At 35.5% G+C, this 20,264-nt stretch overlaps 1 pseudogene; it reads left to right on the top strand.

The window, feature by feature from the left end:
- LOC149577794 (uncharacterized) overlaps positions 1–20,264 on the top strand; it is a 100,063-nt pseudogene that overhangs the window by 57,007 nt on the left and 22,792 nt on the right.

Raw genomic sequence — 20,264 nt, 5'->3', positions numbered from 1 at the left:
TCCAAGGGCCCCTAAGGACATATGTTGTCATGAAATACGTCGAGAGGGGTCATAGGGTAACCTATGACCACTTTTGATGCATTCGAACCAATCAAATGTGTCCTTAGGGGCCCTAGGGCTCTTAGGGATATATGTTGTCATAAAATGCATTGACAGGGGTCCTAGGTTAACCTATGACCCCATTCAACACATTGGAATGAAGAAAATTAGTCCCTAGGAACCCTATGGCCCCTAGGGACATATGTTGTCATGAAATACATCAAGAGGGGTCATAGGTTAATCTATGACCCCTCTCGATGCATTCGAACCAACCAAATTTGTCCATAGGGGTCCTAGGACCCCAGGACCGCTGGGGACATAAATTGTTATGAAATGACCCCTCTCAATGCATTCAAACTAACCAAATGCATCCCGAGGGCCCCTAGAAAAATATGTTATGCATTGAGAGGGGTCATAGGGGTCATAGGTTAACCTATGACCCCTCTCAATTCATTCAAACTTGCCAAATGTGTCCTTAGGGTTCGTAAGGCCCCTAGGGACATACGTTGTCATGAAATGAATTGAGAGGGTTCATAGGTTAACCTATGACCCCTCTCGATGCATTCAAACCAACCAAATGCATCCCTAGGGGCCCTAGGGTCCCTAAGGACATACGTTGTCATGAAATACATCAAGATGATGCATTTGAACCAACTAAATGGATCATAGGTTATAATAATAATAGTAACAATAATACACACACACACACACACACACACACACATATTATACTATACTATATTTGAATAATTATAGTGTAAATCATAATAGTATAATATAATAATCATATATATATATATATATATTAATATATTATATTTATAATAATAACATATATTATGTTATTATGTTTAATAATAATAGTAAAAATGATAATAATTATATATATATGTCATAATGGGTATGTGCAGATCACGGTCAACCAAAGTATAGCCTTAAGTGGTAGTGAAAAATCAATAAATCAGGGTTATGCCAACTTGACACATAATTTTAAAGTGGTTCTGGACTTTATATCAAAAAGTTGTAACAAAATAATTTGTAAGAAATTGAATATAGTTTGTAAACTACTAGGCCTTATCTGGAGAAAAAAATATTTGATTGGTCAAAAATTTGGATTTTAATGCAGTACTACAAAAATTTTAGTGCGAAAATAAAAAGTAGGTGTATGTTTGACCACCTTAATCATAATCAAATGATAATATTTTTAAATATAATTATAGATATAAAAACTAGACTCATACCCGAATGTTACGCATATTTTTAGGTATTTTTATTCAAAATAAATAATTATATATGAATTTTGTACTAAAAATTTTTTAGATTAAAAAAATCCCATGTCTGACCACCTTAACAAATTGAAAACTTTACCAAATTTTTTTTTTCTTATGCTAGGTGAAGCATAGAATGTGATGCAACTTTTGGATTTAAAAAATGTTATACCATTTGAAAGTTATAGCTATTCTTCAATCAGTATGTCAATCAACACTTTATAATCATCTTCATTAATATTAACTAGTAAATACTTATCGAACTCAGAATTTGACAACAATTATAGTGATAGAATCTTGAGAGTGTTCTACAAAAACCCTTTTTGTTTCATTCAATTTCAATGAAAATAACATTGTCAAATGGCTACTTGAAGTCTGAGTGTCAGTGAAACCGTTTTCAAACACATTTTTTGGGTTGACCAAATAAGTTTGGTATGTACCAAGCCTAATTGGATACTCGAATTTAAATCAAGTATTTGATTACAGATTGGATACCCGATATGAAATTGAGTTTCTGATTACTTTGAATTTTCTAATTGGTAGGGAAACCACCCACATTGGAAATTTTGGAGAGAAATCTTAGAGGAAACCTTTTGAGGAAAACTTTAGAGGGAAATTTATTTTCAGGAAGTGTGGACATTATTATTACATATGATTATGATTACTATATATATATATATATAGTAATATTATATGATTATTATTATATATAATAATATATATGGTTATTTCTATTATTAAATATATAATGTAGTAGTGTATATATGACTATTATTGCTATATAATCTAATAATATATTATTATTATATTAAAATATACAATATTATATTATTATTATTAAATATAATATTTTCATGAACTGGATCAAGAGGGGTCATAGATTAACATATAATCTATGACCCATCTCGATGCATTAGAACCAACCAAGGGACATATGTTGTCATGAAATGACCCTCTAAATGCATTTGAATGAACCAAATGCGTCCCCAAGGCCCTAAGGACATATGTTGTTGTGAAATTGGTTGCTAGGGGTCATAGATTAACCTATGACCCCTCTCGATTCATTCAAACTAACCAAATAGGTCCCCAAGGGTCCTAAAGCCCCTAGAAAGATATGTTGTGATGAAATGCATCAAGAGGGATCATAGGTTAACCTATAACCCCTCTCAATGCATTAGAACCAACCAAATGCTTCCCTAGGGGTCCTACGTCCCCTAGGGACATATGTTGTCATGAAAAGCATCAATAGAGGTCATAGATTAACCTATGACCCCTCTTGACGCATTGTAACCAACCAAATGTGTCCTTTGGGGCCTTAGGGACCCTAGGAACATATGTTGTCATGAAATGCATTGAGAAGAATCATAAGTTAACCTATGACCCCTCTCGATGCATTTGAACCAACCAAATGGGTCCCTAGGCGCAGCCCCTATGGACATACATTGTCATGAAATGCACCAAGAGGGGTCATAGGTTAACCTATGACCCCTCTCAATGCATTAGAACCAACCAAATGCATCCCTACGGGTCCTAAAACCCTACGGACATTCGTTGTCATGAAATGTGTTGAGAGGGGTCATAGGTTAACCTATGACCCCTCTCAATGCATTGAAACCAACCAAATGCATCCCTAGGGGCCCTGGGGCAGCCCTAGGGCACCTGGAGACATATGCCATGAAATGCATCGATAGGGGTCATAGCTTAACCTATGACCCATTTTGATGCATTAGAACCAACCAAATGGGTCCCTAATGGTCCTAGCTCCCCTAAGAACATATGTTGTCATGAAATGCATCATGAGGGGTCATAGGTTAACCTATGACTCCTCTTGATGCATTAGAACCAACCAAATGCATCTTTATGGGCCCTAGGGCCCTTGGGGACATCTATTGTCATGAAACATGTCAAGAGGGTTCATAGGTTAATTTGTGACCCCTCTCAACACATTAGAACCAACCAAATGGGTCCCTAGGGGTCCTAGGGCCCCTTGGGACATAAGTTGTCATGAAATGCATCGAGAGGGAACCTATTACCCCTCTCCATGCATTGGCACCAACCAAATGCATCCCTGGGGGCCCTAGGGCCACGAGGGACATAGGTGGTCATGAAATGCATCAATAGTGGTCATAACTTAACCTATGACCCCTCTCAATGCATTGGAACTAACCAAATGGGTCTATAGGGGTGCTAGGGCCCCTAGGGACATATGTTGTCATGAAATGCATTGAAAGGGGTCATAGGTTAACCTTTGACCTCTCGATGCATTAGAACCCACCAAATGTATCCCTAGGGGTCCAAGGGCCCATAGGGACATATTTTTTCATATAATGTGATAAGACGGGTCATAAGTAAACCTATGACCCTCTCGATGGATTGGAACCAACCAAATGCAGCCGTAGGGGTCCTAGGGCTCCTGAGGACATCTGTTGTCATGAAATGCATCGAGAGGGGTCATAGGTTAACCTATGACCTCTCCTTACACATTAGAACCAACCAAATGCATCCCTAGGGGTCCTAGGAACCCTAGGGACATACAATGTCATGAACTGCATTGAGAGGGGTCATAGGTTAACCTATGGCCCCTCTCAATGCATTCAAACCAACCAAATGCATCCCTAGGGGTCCTAGGGCCCTTAGGGAAATATTTTTTCATGAAATGTGTAGAGAGGGATCATAGGTTAACATATTAGCCCTCTTGATGCATTTGAACCAATCAAATACATACATATGTTGTCATGAAATGCATTGATAAGAGTCATAGATGAGCCTATGACCCCTCTTGATGCATTGGAACTAATCAAATGCCTCCCTAAGGGTTGTAGGGCCCCTAGGGACATATGTTGTCATGAATTGCTTTGATAGGGGTGAACCCCTCTTGATGCATTGGAACCAAGCAAAAAGGTCCCTAGGGGTCTCAGGGCCCCTAGGGACATATGTTCTCATGAAATGTGTTTAACCTATGACCCCTCTCAATGCACTAGAACCAATCAAATGCATTCCTAGGTGTCTTATGGCCCCTAGGGACATATGTTGTCATGAAATGCATTGAGAGGGGTGTCATAGGTTAACCTATGAGCCCTATCGATGCATTAGAACCAACTAGATGTGTTCCTAGGGGTCTTGGGGCCCCCAAGGACATGTATGTTGTCATGAAATGCATCGAACCTATGACCCCTCTTGATGAATTGGAACCAACCAAATATGTTGCAATGAAATGTGTTGCGAGGGGTCATAGGTTAATTTATGACCCCTCTTGATGCATTAAAACCAACCAAATGTGTTCCTAGGGACCCTTGGGCCCCTAAAGACATTTGTTCTCATGAAATGTGTTGATAGGGGTCATAGGTTAACCTGTGACCCCTCTCAATGCATTAGAACCAACCAAATGCATCCTTAGGGCCTCTAGAGCCCCTATGGACATTCATTGTCATGAATTGTGTTGAAAGTGGCCATAATTTAACCTATGACCCCTCTCGATGTATTGGAACCAACCAAATGCATCCCTAGGGGCCCTAGGTCCCCTAGGGACATATGTTGTCATAAGATGCGTCGCTAGGGATCATAGCTAAGCTATGATCCCTCTTAACATATTAGAACCAACTAAATGTTTCCCTAGGGGTCCTAGGGCCCCTAGGGACATATGTTGTCACGAAATGCATCTAAAGGGGTCATAGGTTAACCCATGACTCTTCTCGACGCATGAGAACCAACCAAATGCATCCCTAGGGGTCCTAGGGCCCCTAGAGACATATGTTGTCATGAAATACATTGATAGGGGTCATAGATTAACCTATGACCCCTCTTGATGCATTGAAACCAACCAAATGGGTCCCTAGGGGTCCTAGTGCCCCTTGGGACATATGTTGTCATTAAATGTGTCGATAGGGGTCATAGGTTAACCTATGACCCCTCTTGACACATTGGAACTAACCAAATATGTCCTTAGGGCCCCTAGAGACATACATTTTCATAAAATTTGTTGAGAGGGGTCATATGGTATCTTATGACCCTTGTCGATGCATTAGAACCAACCAAATATATCAAAGGTCATACTAATAACAATAATAACATATATTACGTTATTATATTTAATAATAATAGTATAAATCATAATAATATAATATAATAATTATATATATATATATATATATTAATACATGTATTATTATATTTAATAATAATATAATATAATAATCATATATATTAATCATACAAAAGGTAATGGAATTTGTTTACATTGCCTATAATTCCCTCCAAATTTTGGGAATTAATATCGGATATCCAATTTGATATTGAATATCTAATTTAATATCAGGTATCCCTAATCAAACTAGCATGATTTTCCCAACATATTCCCTATCACTGTAGACCCAACAATATCGCTTTTTGTGGGCCATTTTAACAGGTTTTGGGAAAACTGACTTTTTGGCGCCCAAATGATCAAAAGAGGTTTGATAACATATCATTAGGTGTCTAATATTGTCATTTGAATGGGGAGTAGTAGTCGTCAAAAGGTTAAACACAAAAGGAAGGTATCGAATGAAGACATTGTGGCATATAGGGAACGGAACAAGGTAAATCACCGAAGGAAAAGACAAGGTATGTTAAATGTTAGTGAAGTTAACGATATATTGGTCAAAGGTGAAATCACAGAGTTAGATAATGAATATGTGTAGTTGGAGAATGAAAATGTACCAATTGATAACAATAATGCCAGGATTGAAAATTTAGAGAATAAAAATTTGGAGAATGAAATGCTACCAGGTCATAATGTAAATTTCATGATTGACCATGTTGAACATGACAATGCATAGGAACCTTACATATCTCCTAATTATAATTGACATGAAGGTTCTAGAACACCAAAATGGATAATTGAAATTGATGAAATGATTATTACCAATTTGGAAGGGAAAAAATAAGAAAGAACCATCCGTTTATGGGCTTCAAGACTATATAAGATGTTTTTTAGAAACAAGACAGTGGTGGAGCAATGTTAGCTTTTTATGCACTTATTAAAGATGCAAAAGATGAGACCTGTGCTTTCCAAATTGAAGATTTGTGTCAATGAAAAATTGGAAAGAAATGCCATTATTGTGAAGAATCTTTTCAGTGCTTGTTGTGGTTTCATAATGCACGTTCCATTTCAACTATTAATGGGGACCCCTTAATTTTTTTAGGCATTCTAAAACCCTAGTCTATGGTCAGAGACTTTTTTTTGGGTTTTTGGTCAAGTGTAGGTCCTGACTGGAAAATTGAGAAACTAAAAAATAGAGTTTTGGAGGAAGAAGACATTGTTTGCAAAAAAGAAAGGCGCACCAGCACACCTGATCAGGTACACTCGTGTGCCAAAACCCAAAGCAATCTGTGCAACACCAAGGGTGTGTGGGTTATATAACCTGGGGGGTTCCCCCTCTATCTTCACTTTATCTTCTTTCATTCTCCAAGCTCTGTCACACTACAGCCCTCCACATCTCCAAGGTGTGCATCCTCTACCTTCTCCCTTCAAGAACATAGACAAAACCATGTTAAAATTTCAAAGATTAAGGTGTGCAGAAGCACACCTAATTAGCACACCTTATTCCTTTTTTTGTAAAAAATTCATAAAACCTTAAAACACAATGGAAAGGCCTTAATTAGGGTGTGCATTAGAACACCTAGTCAGGTGCATAGCTACACACCCCCTAAGAAAAACTTAGACTTTTTCCAAAACGATAATAGGGTGTGCATCAACTCACCCCATGAGGTGCACTACTGCACACCCATACTTGAACATTGGCTAAAGGAAATGGTGCACTAGGAACACCTCAGAGGTGCACCAAGTGCACATTGTTTTTGCATTCTAGGGGTACAAGTCAAGTTTTTTAGGTGTTTTTGTCAACTAGGTTTTTTTGGTTTTTCTCACGTCACAAATAGGGTTTGTTTTGGGTTTGATTTTCATCTCTGGACTAATGTTTGCTTCTTTGTGTATATAAAAAATGCATTATTAACTTGTTGGGGTCATACATTTTGACTTAGAGCTTGGAGTTCAAAACCATTTACACTGTTAGAAAGAAGAACTAAAGATCTAATTCCAGTCCCTAAAATAGTGAGCATTTGGCTACCTAGTTTTAGGGACTGATGAAAGTTTCAACTTGAAATTTTGAGCAGAAGACCTTCGAAAAGGCCTATTAAAACTGCCTAGAAAATCTTATGAAAAAGTTTCAAATGTTTAATCATTTTGGATAATCTAAATCACTTGGCCTTAGACTCAAAAGGATCAGATAGTTGGAGAGAAGAAAAGATCAAAGATATAGATGTCGGATACGTGAACTTGAATAGGTTCTTCATCTTATGCAACCATTAATGACAAGATTTAGCACAGTTGCTTTGGGATTTTAGAAGTAGGAGGAGTTCAGATCTATGAAAGTGTTTGGCTATAAAGAGAGTATAAATCATTAAAAGCATCAAAGTAAGTACACAAAAGTGATCTAAAACCCCATTTGAGAAAAACCCAGAAACCATTTTCAAAACTGAGAACTTTGATTTTTTGGTGATTTGAGCACCTTGCACAAATTTCATTGAAGTGCGTAGGACTACAAGTATGCAAGTTTTCAATTCATATAGGTGTACAATTCATGTAGGTGCATAATTCATGTAGGTGCACAATTCATATAAGTGCATAGGTGCACAAATTCATGCAGGTGCCCAGGTGCGTAAATTTATATAGGTGTGCAAGTCCACAGCTCCACAAGTCCACAGGTGCACATTTTCAGAAGTTTCACTGATATTTAACTACTAGTTCCAAAAATAAAGCTTTCCATGTATCAAAAATGCATTCTGATGACAATTTAACTTCAACAAATGCCCAATGAAGGATCAACTTCCATTTTTAGCACTTGTAGACACTTCCACTTTGACTGAAGGTTTTATCATTCTTTCTCCTCCCATAAATTCTTTATTTTTGACATGTAAAGGCTCATGCATCCAATTAATAAATAAAAAATGGATGGAGTCTTTCTTAGCACCAGTTAGATTGTTAGTTTGTATATAATTATTTTATTTTATTAAATTAAAAGCATTTTATTGCATGAAGATATCTCTCACTCTCAACACAAATTGAGGAGACAATTTCTTATAAATACTCAATTGTAATATGTAATTGGGGCCATTGTTATTTTGCAATAAAATTATGCTTTTGGTCCTCATATGTAGAGTTTAGTGATTCTTGCTTGAATGTGTCATATTTTTGTGAATTTATGTTCATGGAATTGTGATTGAGCCAAAATTTTATTTCTTTGTTTCTAGTTGTGCAATCTTTTAGTTTCGTGCTATAGTTTTATGAATTTCACTGATGTATCTAGCTCGAGAAGAAATCACCAAGTTATGCTTGCATAACTCTTTATCTCGCATGAACATACTTTCCGTGGCCTTGCAATTTGATGAAGAGTGAAATATCATATGGTTACTAAGTTTCTCATCGATGATTGCATCAATGGAATTAAGGAAGCCCTACTCCTACTTTCATTGGTTACCTACCAATTTCTTTGAAAGCTTAACTCATAGACATGTTGTTTTCTTTAGCTTATGTCAATTAGGATTTTAATTTCATGTTATTTTCTTGAAAGTTCTTATTATTTTCTTTACTGAACCCTTGTTAAATTAGGAATTCATATAGTTGCATTGTTAGATTGCATTCATCATAAGAAAAGAAAATACCAAAAAATATATCTCTTTTGTGGTTAATTGAAATAGCAAGCAGATTGATCATTTGATCTAAAATTGGTTTGAACCAGCAAATGCATCCTCATGAACATTCACATTTATCTTCAACTAAGTGGATTTTAGTAGGTCACAAGATCACCCAGAACCTTGGAGTTGATCCTCGAATTAGCTTTTCAAGTGAGGAGTTCGAGAGGACTCCTATCATTAAGCATCATGCAAAATGATAGCTCAACAGTGTTCTCAAAGCATTGTAAAATATGCAGGGAGAAGGATAAGCTCAAATGGTTATTACAACCTCTTTGGTAAGTCATCATTCGAGAAAGGGTAGATATATGAGGCAAACTTGTATTGACTTGAACCATAATTGTAATACTTTGAGAAGAGCACTTAGTAGACGAGAGAGAATTAATGATCCTCTTCAAAATGAAACATGGGCTTTTGGTGGGAGACTTTTACATTTTGATAAGAAGCTATCTAATGATGTGAAGGAAGAAATCACACAATTTTTGCAGTCTAGCTCAAGAGTATCACCTAATGCTAAAGACATGTCAAAGTTGAGAATTAACATCAAAGACCGTATGCCACATCTTAAACATTATTTGGAGGTAAGTCAAACAATGTTGTTCAAACAATTTAGAGAGATTCATCAAAGTCTTCATTTATCACAAAGGGCTTTTGGATCTTTGAAGCCATTTTATTGTGTTCCAATTAAAATTCAAAATACATGTTGTTACAAATATCATGTCGAGTTTTGTATGCACCATGAACTATTACGCTCCATCCGTTCTACTTTGATAGTAAAGAAATGTTGGAGAATTGCGGTGCTAGTGGTCTTCCAAAATCATCAAGAGACTTGCTAGATCAATTTTTATATCATAGAGTCGATGGTTGTTTCTTTTATAGAAATGCTTGCTTAAATGAGAAGTGTTCAGAATGTGGTGGCTTATCCAAGTTTGACACATGTTTCCATGAGGGGTGAAAACAAGATCTTGGTAAGACAATAGTAAAAAAAAGGTATATGAAATATTGAAATACACATTGAAGAGTGGGGGTGAGGGCTCTAGATGTGAATTAGTTGTAAAATAAATTAGTGTGGCTAGTTTTATTTTAGATTTCAAAACAAATCTTTTCTACGAGTATGCAAGACATAGTCATAGGTCTTAGTGGTTGGATCAAAAATTTAGAATGCGTAAGGAGACTTTTCCCATTGGCACTATTATATCAGTTGTTGACTTTGCTAAGAAATACACATAGTAGCCTCAAAATGAGACACAATCTCAATATTACAACTCAATTCAGATTGCTATTTTCATTCGAATAACATATAGACATGCCCTTGATAGTGTAGAAGATAATCATAAGATTATTAGAGAGTATCACTTTTATATGAGTGATGATAGATCTCACTCTCATGAGTTTGTGCAACACTATTTCAAGAATTATTTTGATTTCCTATAGGAGCATGCAATTTCTATGGATAGACATATCATTTGGTGAGATAATTGTACAGGTCAATTCAAGAATGCTCACATGTTTTATTGGTTGTGTAGGATGATGTAGAGAGGGGAGTGCCTGATAATTGGAGTTTTTTTGAGTCCGGCCATGGGAAAGGGGAACGTGATGGAGGAGGGGCATGTGTGAAGAGAGCTCTAGTTAAGGAGCCATTGAAGATTTCAGGAGCAGGGCTTCTTGATTCTTGTAGCATTATTAATTGGTGTAGTTCAACATTATCACAGGGGAGACTCTTGATTCAGTAGTATGCAAGTTCTTTTGGTTGGTTGAGGAAGGGTCCATAGGTGATAGATCAGATTGTGCTATAGTGAGAGACTCATAGAAAATGCATTCATTTTGGAGCTCTAATTTTAGTACATGGACCATTTGGACATGACAACTAGCTTTCTTTTATCCTAATTCTTTTCAGTGCGATTGGGATCATTGTGAGTCGAGTGAGTGGGTGGACACATGGGCTCCACATTATCTTAATCCATTGTCTATCATACACTCTATCAGAAATGATGACATGAAAACTTCACTTGACATAACCATCTATTAGATCTTCTTCAGCCAGGACATGTCTTTGCATTGGTTGCACCACAGGAGAATGATGAGAAATTAGATTATTAGTTAGCACATTGTGTAAGAGGTAAAAAAAGCTTGCACAACTGATCATAGATGATCATGGATTCACATATCCTACTAGTTTAGTGGTTTTCATTGGAACATGGCTATGGACATACATGCTTAGAAGGAATGGAATTCCTGCATTCGAAGACTATCAGAAGCACAAAATAATTTTCATATATTCGCATCTTATTATAGCAACAAATTTAAAGTTGTTGAAACATCAAGGAAGACCAAAAGTAAATTTTGTTTTTACTATTACTAATGTTGATCATGAAGCCCTATTGGAGAACTTAAAATAGAGAGGAGACCCTACTAAAAAACTTGACTAGGTATATTTACTTGTTATGTTATTTTATTCATAATGATTCGGTTAACCGATGATTATCTTGTTTAATACAATAAATTACTAATATTTTTTATGATATTGGAATGTAGGTACATCATGAAGAGTAGCTATGCATGAAGATAAAAAACTAAAAAATGAGAAGAATGAAGAAAAATCTATTCTATTTTTGACACTATGATTTTTGACAATACTTTTATTGATACTATGATTTTTGACACTACTATATTTGACAATATGATTTTTGACAATACTTTTATTGACACTATGATTTTTGACACTACTATATTTGACACTATGATTATTAGTATTGTGTATTGATGTAATAATGATGAAACACTTGATATATTATAAATGTAAACTTGTTGATTAAATGTAAGAAACAAAGATGATTTCACTTAATGCAATTTATGTGGAGGGACCTAAAAAATGATGATTTTAATACATACTAACACCAAACTTGCACTGTGCCCAATGAAAAAAAATTGAGAGAGGTAAAAAATAATGTTTTTCTTTTTAATACTAACCCTAGTGACACCCTTGTTCTAGCCACAGAGAGCCTCCATCGCCCACAGTCACCCCATACCAAGAAGTCTCCAAGGTGCTCAAAGTGTGTGTCGAGGTCGATCTTTCGAGGGTCGTAACTCAACGCTCGTGGGGGCTATCGATGAAACATAAAATGCTATAGGGCAGTCATGCCAAGGCCTAAAATAATCTATCTCTTGTTTGAGAGATCACATTCCATTTGGATTTGGCACAATGATCTCGCTTGATGCCAAAACTCGCAATGTGCCTCAGTTCATAGGTGCACCATAGCGTAACTTTGAAATCGTTGATCTTGGCATTGAATTGTTAGTGCCATTAGCTCCAAATGGGTAGGTGAACCCTAGTGACATCCTTGTTCTAGCCATAGAGATTCTCCATCATCTGCAACCACCCTATACCAAAGAGTCTCCAAGGTGCTCTAAGTGCATATCAAGGTCAATCTTCCAAGGGTTGTAAGTCAGAGTTCATGAGGGCTATCAATGAAACATCAAATGCTATGTAAGACGGTCATTCCAAGCCCTAAATTAACCTATCTCATTCTTGAGAGATCACATTCTATTTGGATTTGGTACAAAAATCTTGCTAGATGCCAAAACTCATAGTGTGCCTCAGTTTGTAGGTGCACCACAACATAACTTTAAAACCTCATAGTGTGCCTCAGTTCGTAGGTGCACCACAACATAACTTTAAAACTGGTGATCTTGGCATTGAATCATTAGTGCCATTAGCTCTAGATGAATGGGTGAACCCTAGTAACACCCTTGTTCCATCCATAGAGAGCATCCATCACTTGCAGCCACCCCATACCAAAGAGTCTCCAAGGGTTGTAACTAGGAACTCGTGAGGACTATCGATAAAATATCAAATTCTATAGGATGGTCATGTCAATTACTAAAATAACCTATCTCATTTTTGAGAGATCACATTTTGTTTGGATTTGGCATAGTGATCTTGCTCGATGCCAAAACTCGTAGTGTGCCTCAGTTCATAAGTGCACCACAGCTTAAAGTTGAAACTGCTAACCTTGGCATTGAATCATTAGCTCCATTAGCTCCAAAAGGGTAGGTAGACCCTAGTGACACCCTTTTTCTAGTTGCAGAAAGCCTCCATCATCTATGGCCACCCCATACCGAAGAGTCTCCAAGGTGCTCTAAGTGCGTATCAAGCTCAATCCTCTTAGGGTCATAACTCAGAGTTCATGAAGGCTATTGATGAAACATTAAATGCTATAGGATGGTCATGCCGAGGCCTAAAATAACCTATCTCATTGTCGAGAGATCACATTCCATTTGGATTTGGCACAAAAATCTTGCTCGATGCCAAAACTTGCAGTGTGCCTCAGTTTATAGGTGCACCATAATGTAACTTTGAAACTACTGATCTTGGCATTGAATCATTATTGCCATAAGCTCTAGATGGGTGGGTGAACCCTAGTGACATTCTTTTTCTAGCTGTATAGAGCATCCATCATCCACAACCACCACATACTGAAGAGTCTCCTAAGTGCTCTAAGTGTGTATTGAGGTCAATCTTTTGAGGGTTGTAACTCAAAGATCATGAGAGCTATTGATGAAATATTGAATGCTTCAAGATGGTCATGTCCAGGCCTAAAATAACCTATCTCATTTTTGATAGATCACATTCATTTTGGATTCAACACAACGATCTCGCTTGATGCCAAAACTCATAGTGTGCCTTAGTTCATAGGTGCACCACAACTTAACTTTGAAACCATTGGTCTTGGGATCAAATCATCAACACCATTAGCTCTAGATGGGTGGGTGAACTCTAGTGACACCCTTGTTCTGATTTTAGAGAGCCTCCATTGTCTACGACAACTCTGTACCAAAGAGTCTCCAAGGTGCTCTAAGTGTGTATCAAGGTCAATCTTTCGAGCATGATAACTCAAAGAATGTAAGGGCTATTAGTGAAATGTCAAATGCTACAAGATGGTCATGTCGAGGCCTAAAATAACCTATCTCATTTTTGAGAGATCACATTCCATTTGAATTTGACACAATGATCTCGCTTGATGCCAAAAGCCACAGTGTGCCTCAGTTCATAGGTGCACCACAAAATAACTTTGAAATCGCCAATTTTGACATTGAATCATTAGCACCATTAGCTCTAGATGGGTGGGTGAACCCTAGTGATACCCTTGTTTTGGTCATGGAGAGCCTCCATCATCTGCGACCACCCCGTACCGAAGAGTCTCCAAGGTGCTCTAAGTGTGTATCGAGGTCAATCTTATGAGGGTCATAACTTAGAGATAGTAAGGGCTATTGATAACCCCTTACCAAGTTTGGTGCACTTGTATAATTATAGAAAAAATTGCTTAAAATTGTAAAAGCTGCGAAATTGCAAATTTGCAACTTTTGCAACTTTTTCTTGCAAAGTGAAAATGAGTGCAAAGTGTTAGTTGGGGGTTTGAGCATGACCATACAAGGTTGCAAACATCTATATAAGGTGTGAAATGATAGAATGCATTAATGAATCCAGTTTACATAAAAGTTGTATTATATGCAAAATATGGCCCAAAAGGCTAATCATGGGAATGTAAGGGCTTATAGGGTTTGTAGTACTATATAGGGTGGAAAATGTCTTATTCGGGCCTTTAGATGTTGATTAGGTCAATAATGGGTAAACAAAGTAATGACAATTTAAATTACAATTAAAACTTGACAATAAGTTGTCATCAATTGATTCAAAGGGAGTAGAAGTCAGTTAGTGGAGAAAGTTGGTCAGTTTATAACTCTTAGAGAGTATCTTTAAGGTATATTTTTCAAATGAAAACAAGATGTATGTTGTATTATTAATAAGAAATAATAAAAAAAAGTTTCTTTCTACAATTTATATCATTTTCCATTGTTACACTTTGTTGGTAACATGTTTTTAATGAGATTTTCCAAGGAAGATTGTTTTGTCATAGAATTTTTAGTGCTTTTGTGGGGGCCATATCTCAATTTTCCACTATTGGATTGGTCTAATTTTTGGATATGTTATGGAGGGTCAAGTGATCTAATTAGTTGATGGTTGGATTGAGGAAATGAAGTATGGTTCAAAAGTTATGAATGATTGTGTTTGGGTCTATAGAAAGGATAGCAAGAAGGTATGTTTTGGATGATTTTATTCCTAAGTTTTGTTAAGTGGATTAGTATGGGTAATCTAATCAATTTGAGAAATGTATAGATGTTGTTAATATGGATATGGTATTGGGGAACCAAGTTAAAAGAGTTTGATCCAATCAAGTCTCTTAAGTTGGGATATTTTGAGGTTGTGTTGAAATTGAAAAGTTGTACTATGAGGATAGTAACAAAGTGAAGGGCTGGTTATCAAAGATTACGAGTCTAGGAATGAGTTCATGGTTGGGAATAGAATTCATGGTTGAGGAGTGGAGTCCTTAAGTGTGTTAAGATTATATTTGAAGCCAAGAGTCAGTTTCAAAGTCGAAGGTGGAGTTTAATATCAGATTTGGGGTTATGTGAACCTTGTGTAGGAGGTTAAAATTTGTGTTGATGTTATTGTCTAAAATGCCATGGATCTTTGTTGAAGCCTTTGAGTTCTTCCCAATTCCTTGATAGACTACCATCGTTTTGTGAATCCCCTTACTTAAATTACTATTTATTAAAGCTATACCAAAGGGCTCTACATTAATCTGCCAAGATAAGGAATAAATCCAATCTAAAACTAAAACCACAAGGAAAACAATGGTTTTTTGTATGCATTGATTTCTAAGGTTTCTCTCTATAAATAAGGTTTCCCTATTTTTCTTACTCTGAATCACATGATAGAAAATGAACTCTCATATATTAACTATAGAAATTTTGATAGAAAAAAGATATAACTCATGATAGTGTTTCAAATTAAACATTGCATCCAAATTTGATAATAAATGTTATTCACAAATTATTGCATTTGAATCAAATATAACAAACATGATCAAAATTAATGATATTCCATAAACATGAACAATACACATGATCCACGATAAATTGAACAATACTAAATACTAAATTAATATGTATATCATTTTGCACATAAATGATAAAAATATATATCAAAATACATTTATCCATAGAGAAATTACACAAATATATATCAAAGTTCATGTATCCTTATCAAAATACATAGATCCATATACAAAATGTGGTTGATCATGTCATCAGAATGTGTATAATATCAATTTTTATGTAAACAATGTGGCATATGCCATCTCACAATGTCTCATGACGCATCCTATGACAACTATACTATCCTAGGCTACTAGTGGATGATCAAAATACAGCCTCCTCAGTACACTAGGTGGATCAGATGCCTCCTACATAAACAAAAAAGGAAAACCCAAAGTTAGACTACTAAATTTATATGATTCTTTATATCTAACATTGAATTACTCAAATGCATAATGATATTTTTTTAATGAATATTTATACTATTAAAATTTCATCATAAATACCTCTCTCATCGACCTCCTATGCTAGTCAGGAGTCCTCTCATATGTCCTTGGCATTTCTTGTACCTCATTGATTGTGGCCTATGTATGTTCAAATATGTTTGTCAAATAAATCTATTAAACTATAACATTATAATTCATAGCATGCTAAATTTATAACATATAATATAGCATGCTAAATTTATAACATATAATCAAGAATTCAAACTACAACTTACTTGTTGTGTAGACTCCTCCTTAGGATATAGTGGCTACATAATCAAAGATACAAAACTCTATCATCCAATCTCATGTGCACTAGGAGTGTCATATGAGGTACAAAATACCAGTTGTTAATATCACGAAAATCAGTTTTGAGTTTATTTATGAAAATAAGGACAATAAAAAATAAATGATACTTATACATATAATGGGGCTCTCAGTGTGAATACAAATGCAAGAGAATCCATGATGTAGAATCTACATGGGCTCATCGCCAGTAGCCATGCCCTATACAATAAAGAATGTAATTAAATTTCATTGCCACAAACATTTTATAAGAATGCATTGATATTTAATCAAATAGAAAGCATCTAACTACCTTTCCCTTGTCAATGGGTCCTAGCTCATCCCCAACACTTTTTCCCCTAGGGATAGGTGATACCTACAAGAAAAAAGAAAGATTAGAAACCATTTATGCTACAATATCAAATTGAAAAAATAATGAGAACACAATATAATGTACTGTAGATGTCTTAAGGCCAAATGAAATAGCCGAGAGTGTGGCATCATTAGCCTGTCTTAGCTCCTCCTTATTCATCAACTAAACATGAATGAAGATCGCATACATGTATGAGTCAGTATGGCTTAAATTTTAAATTACTCTATTATAAAAATTAACTTTAAATTGCATATGTAGTAACAAAAAAATGTATACACGTATTGACACAGAAGGAGTCCATGCCTTTGCATGCCCCTCCTCTCTCGCATCAGGGTTTGTAGCCCCTACACATGTGTCTAGTGTATCCTCATCAAATACAAATTGATACTAAAAAAGATCACCTATGGGACCGAGACAAATATTCTTGCATGTTATGCAAGTATGGGGCACACAAACATGTGATGAGCTCGCTGATGATGAATTCACACCAGCATCATCAATAAGGGGAGGTAGCACTGACCTAGCTTGGGATATCAATAGGCTACTCAATCTATGGATGACTCTAATAGTTTGAGAGCTAGTCTCTATAATGACATCAGGATATTGCACTCGAGGAGGGGAGAGACATCAGTAGGGGAGACAAAAGTGCTAGCTTTCTTCTACTAAGAAAAGGGTCTATCTTAACGAGCTCCTCCTCCTACACCCATATTGGGCTTCATGCTCCAATAGTTCACCTTGGGGCCCAACACAAATTCTATATACAATTTTCTAAGGAAATAAAATGGCACCTCTAAATTTCTATGTGGAGGGATGTTAAAAACCATCCACCAACGATCCCAGAAGTTCACATGTATGGCATCATTTGTGCACCATTTAATTGATAATTTGGGCTTTTTGTGGTTGATTTGTAAATTGATTTTTGGGTTCACAAAAAGGGCAACCAAATCATCTTTACTTATATTAAGGGCTGCAACCTCATCATAGTCCAACCCATCATCAAACATCTCATTCATTTCATCATGCCAACAATGAGCGACATTTTGTTCATTGGTAAGTATTTCAATGTTATACACTATGGTGTTTAACATGGATAACATAGGAGCCAACGTGGATACAATATTATATGTTGTTTACAAAGCCCTCAATTCAGTGAGATTTTCAAATATCAAATCCTCAATTCAAGGAGGGTTTTGAGGGGGTCGGGGATCATTTGGTGGATGATTTTGAGGGGGCACTAGATCATTTGGTGGGGGGTTACAAGGAATAATATTTCTTGCCTCAATATCATTATTTCAGTCAGCCATACCTATTAATTTGCAAAACATAATTTCTATTAAAAAACCTAAATTTCAACAATATCTATTAGAAAAACCTAAATTTTAACAAATTCAATTAAAACTAAAGAATTTATGATAAAATTTTAAAAAGTTATAATAAAATTGATTGAAAACATTAAAAAATAAAAAATTACTAACCTATATTGTGTATGCATTCACAAATTAGATATCAGAGCTCAAAACACAAAACACAGTGTAGACAAATAGCCCTTGATTTTGTATTTTTAAAAATAAAATCATAGTACAAGTATCAATCATCTGATTTCATATTGGATATTCGATAATATTGAATATCCGATATGAAAATGTATACCCGATAAGGCCTAGGCCTACTTTTTAGCTTTGGTATCAAGATGGGTGGAAAAAAGTAAGAGCAGATTTTGAAATGCTTTTAAATGTTTTCAAACTCTATTTTTTTCACATCGCCACTTTTTGGCACACCATGATCTTGCACATACCACATACCCTAGTAATAATAACATATATTACAATATTATATTTAATAATAATATAATATAATAATCATATATATTAATCATATATAATAATCAAATTTGTTTACATTGCCCATAAAATTTGTTCACTTCCCTCCAAAATTTGGGAATCAATTTCAGGTACCCAATCTTATAGCAAGTATTCGATTTGATATTGGATACCCAATATGAGATCAAGTACCCAATAATATTGGCATGATTTTCCCAACATACTCCCTATCATTGCAGACCCGATAATCACAATTTTGTGAGCCATTTTCATAGATTTGGAGAAAATTGATTTTTTGGGGCCTAGATAAAAAAAGGTTCGATAATACATGATTAGGTGTCCAATATTATTTCATGAATGGCAAGTAGTAGTCGTCGAAAGGCTAAATGCAAAAAGGAAGTATTGAATGAAGACATTACGACATATAGGGAAAGGGACAAGCTAAATTACTGAAGGAAGAGACAAGGTATGTTAAATGTGAGTCAAGATGATGATGTATTGGTCGAAGGTGAAATCATAGAGTCAGATAATGAATATGTTTAGATGGAGAATGAAAATGTACCAATTGATTATGATAATGTCGGGATTGAAAATATAGAGAATGAAAATTTGGAGAATGAAATGCTACCAGGTCATAATGTAAATTGCATGATTGACCATGTCAAAAATAACAATGCATAGGAACCTTACATATCTCCTAATTATTATTGACATGAACGTTCTAGAACACCAAAATGGATAAATGAAATTGATGAAATGATTATTACCAATTTGGAAAGGAAAAAATCAGAAAGAACCGTTTGGTTATGGGCTTTGAGACTATATAAGATGTTTTCCAATAACAAGATAGTGGTGGAGCAATGTCAACTTTTTATGCACTTATTAAAGATGCAAAACATGAGACCTATGCTTTTGAAATTGAAGATGCATGTCAATAAAAAATTGGAAAGAAATGGCATTATTGTGAAGAATCTTTTCATTGCTCTCAATAGCATTGGGAAAAATAACAGAAAGAAGGATATGAGAGCTGCTCGAAGGGTTATTACAACCTCTTTGATAAGTCATCATTTGAGAAAGGGTAGATAAATGAGGCAAACTTGTATTGACTTGAACTTAAATCATACTACTTTAAGAAGAGTGCTTAGTAGATGAGAGAGAATTGATGATCCTCTTCAAAATGAAACATGGGCTTTTCAATCTATAAACTCCTTGTTATGAATCACTTAGAATTTCAAGATTCACTAGGATACATATATAATAGAAAGATCATAACTGAGGTTGCTTGTGAACTAAGAAAATAACACTTAGAAATTCAAAAAACAACTAA

Source organism: Cupressus sempervirens, chromosome 1 (genome assembly GCF_028749045.1).
Source record: "Cupressus sempervirens isolate cs-2001-9-10 chromosome 1, ASM2874904v1, whole genome shotgun sequence".
Taxonomy (NCBI): domain Eukaryota; kingdom Viridiplantae; phylum Streptophyta; class Pinopsida; order Cupressales; family Cupressaceae; genus Cupressus; species Cupressus sempervirens.
This window is presented reverse-complemented; position numbering and strand designations above follow the sequence as displayed.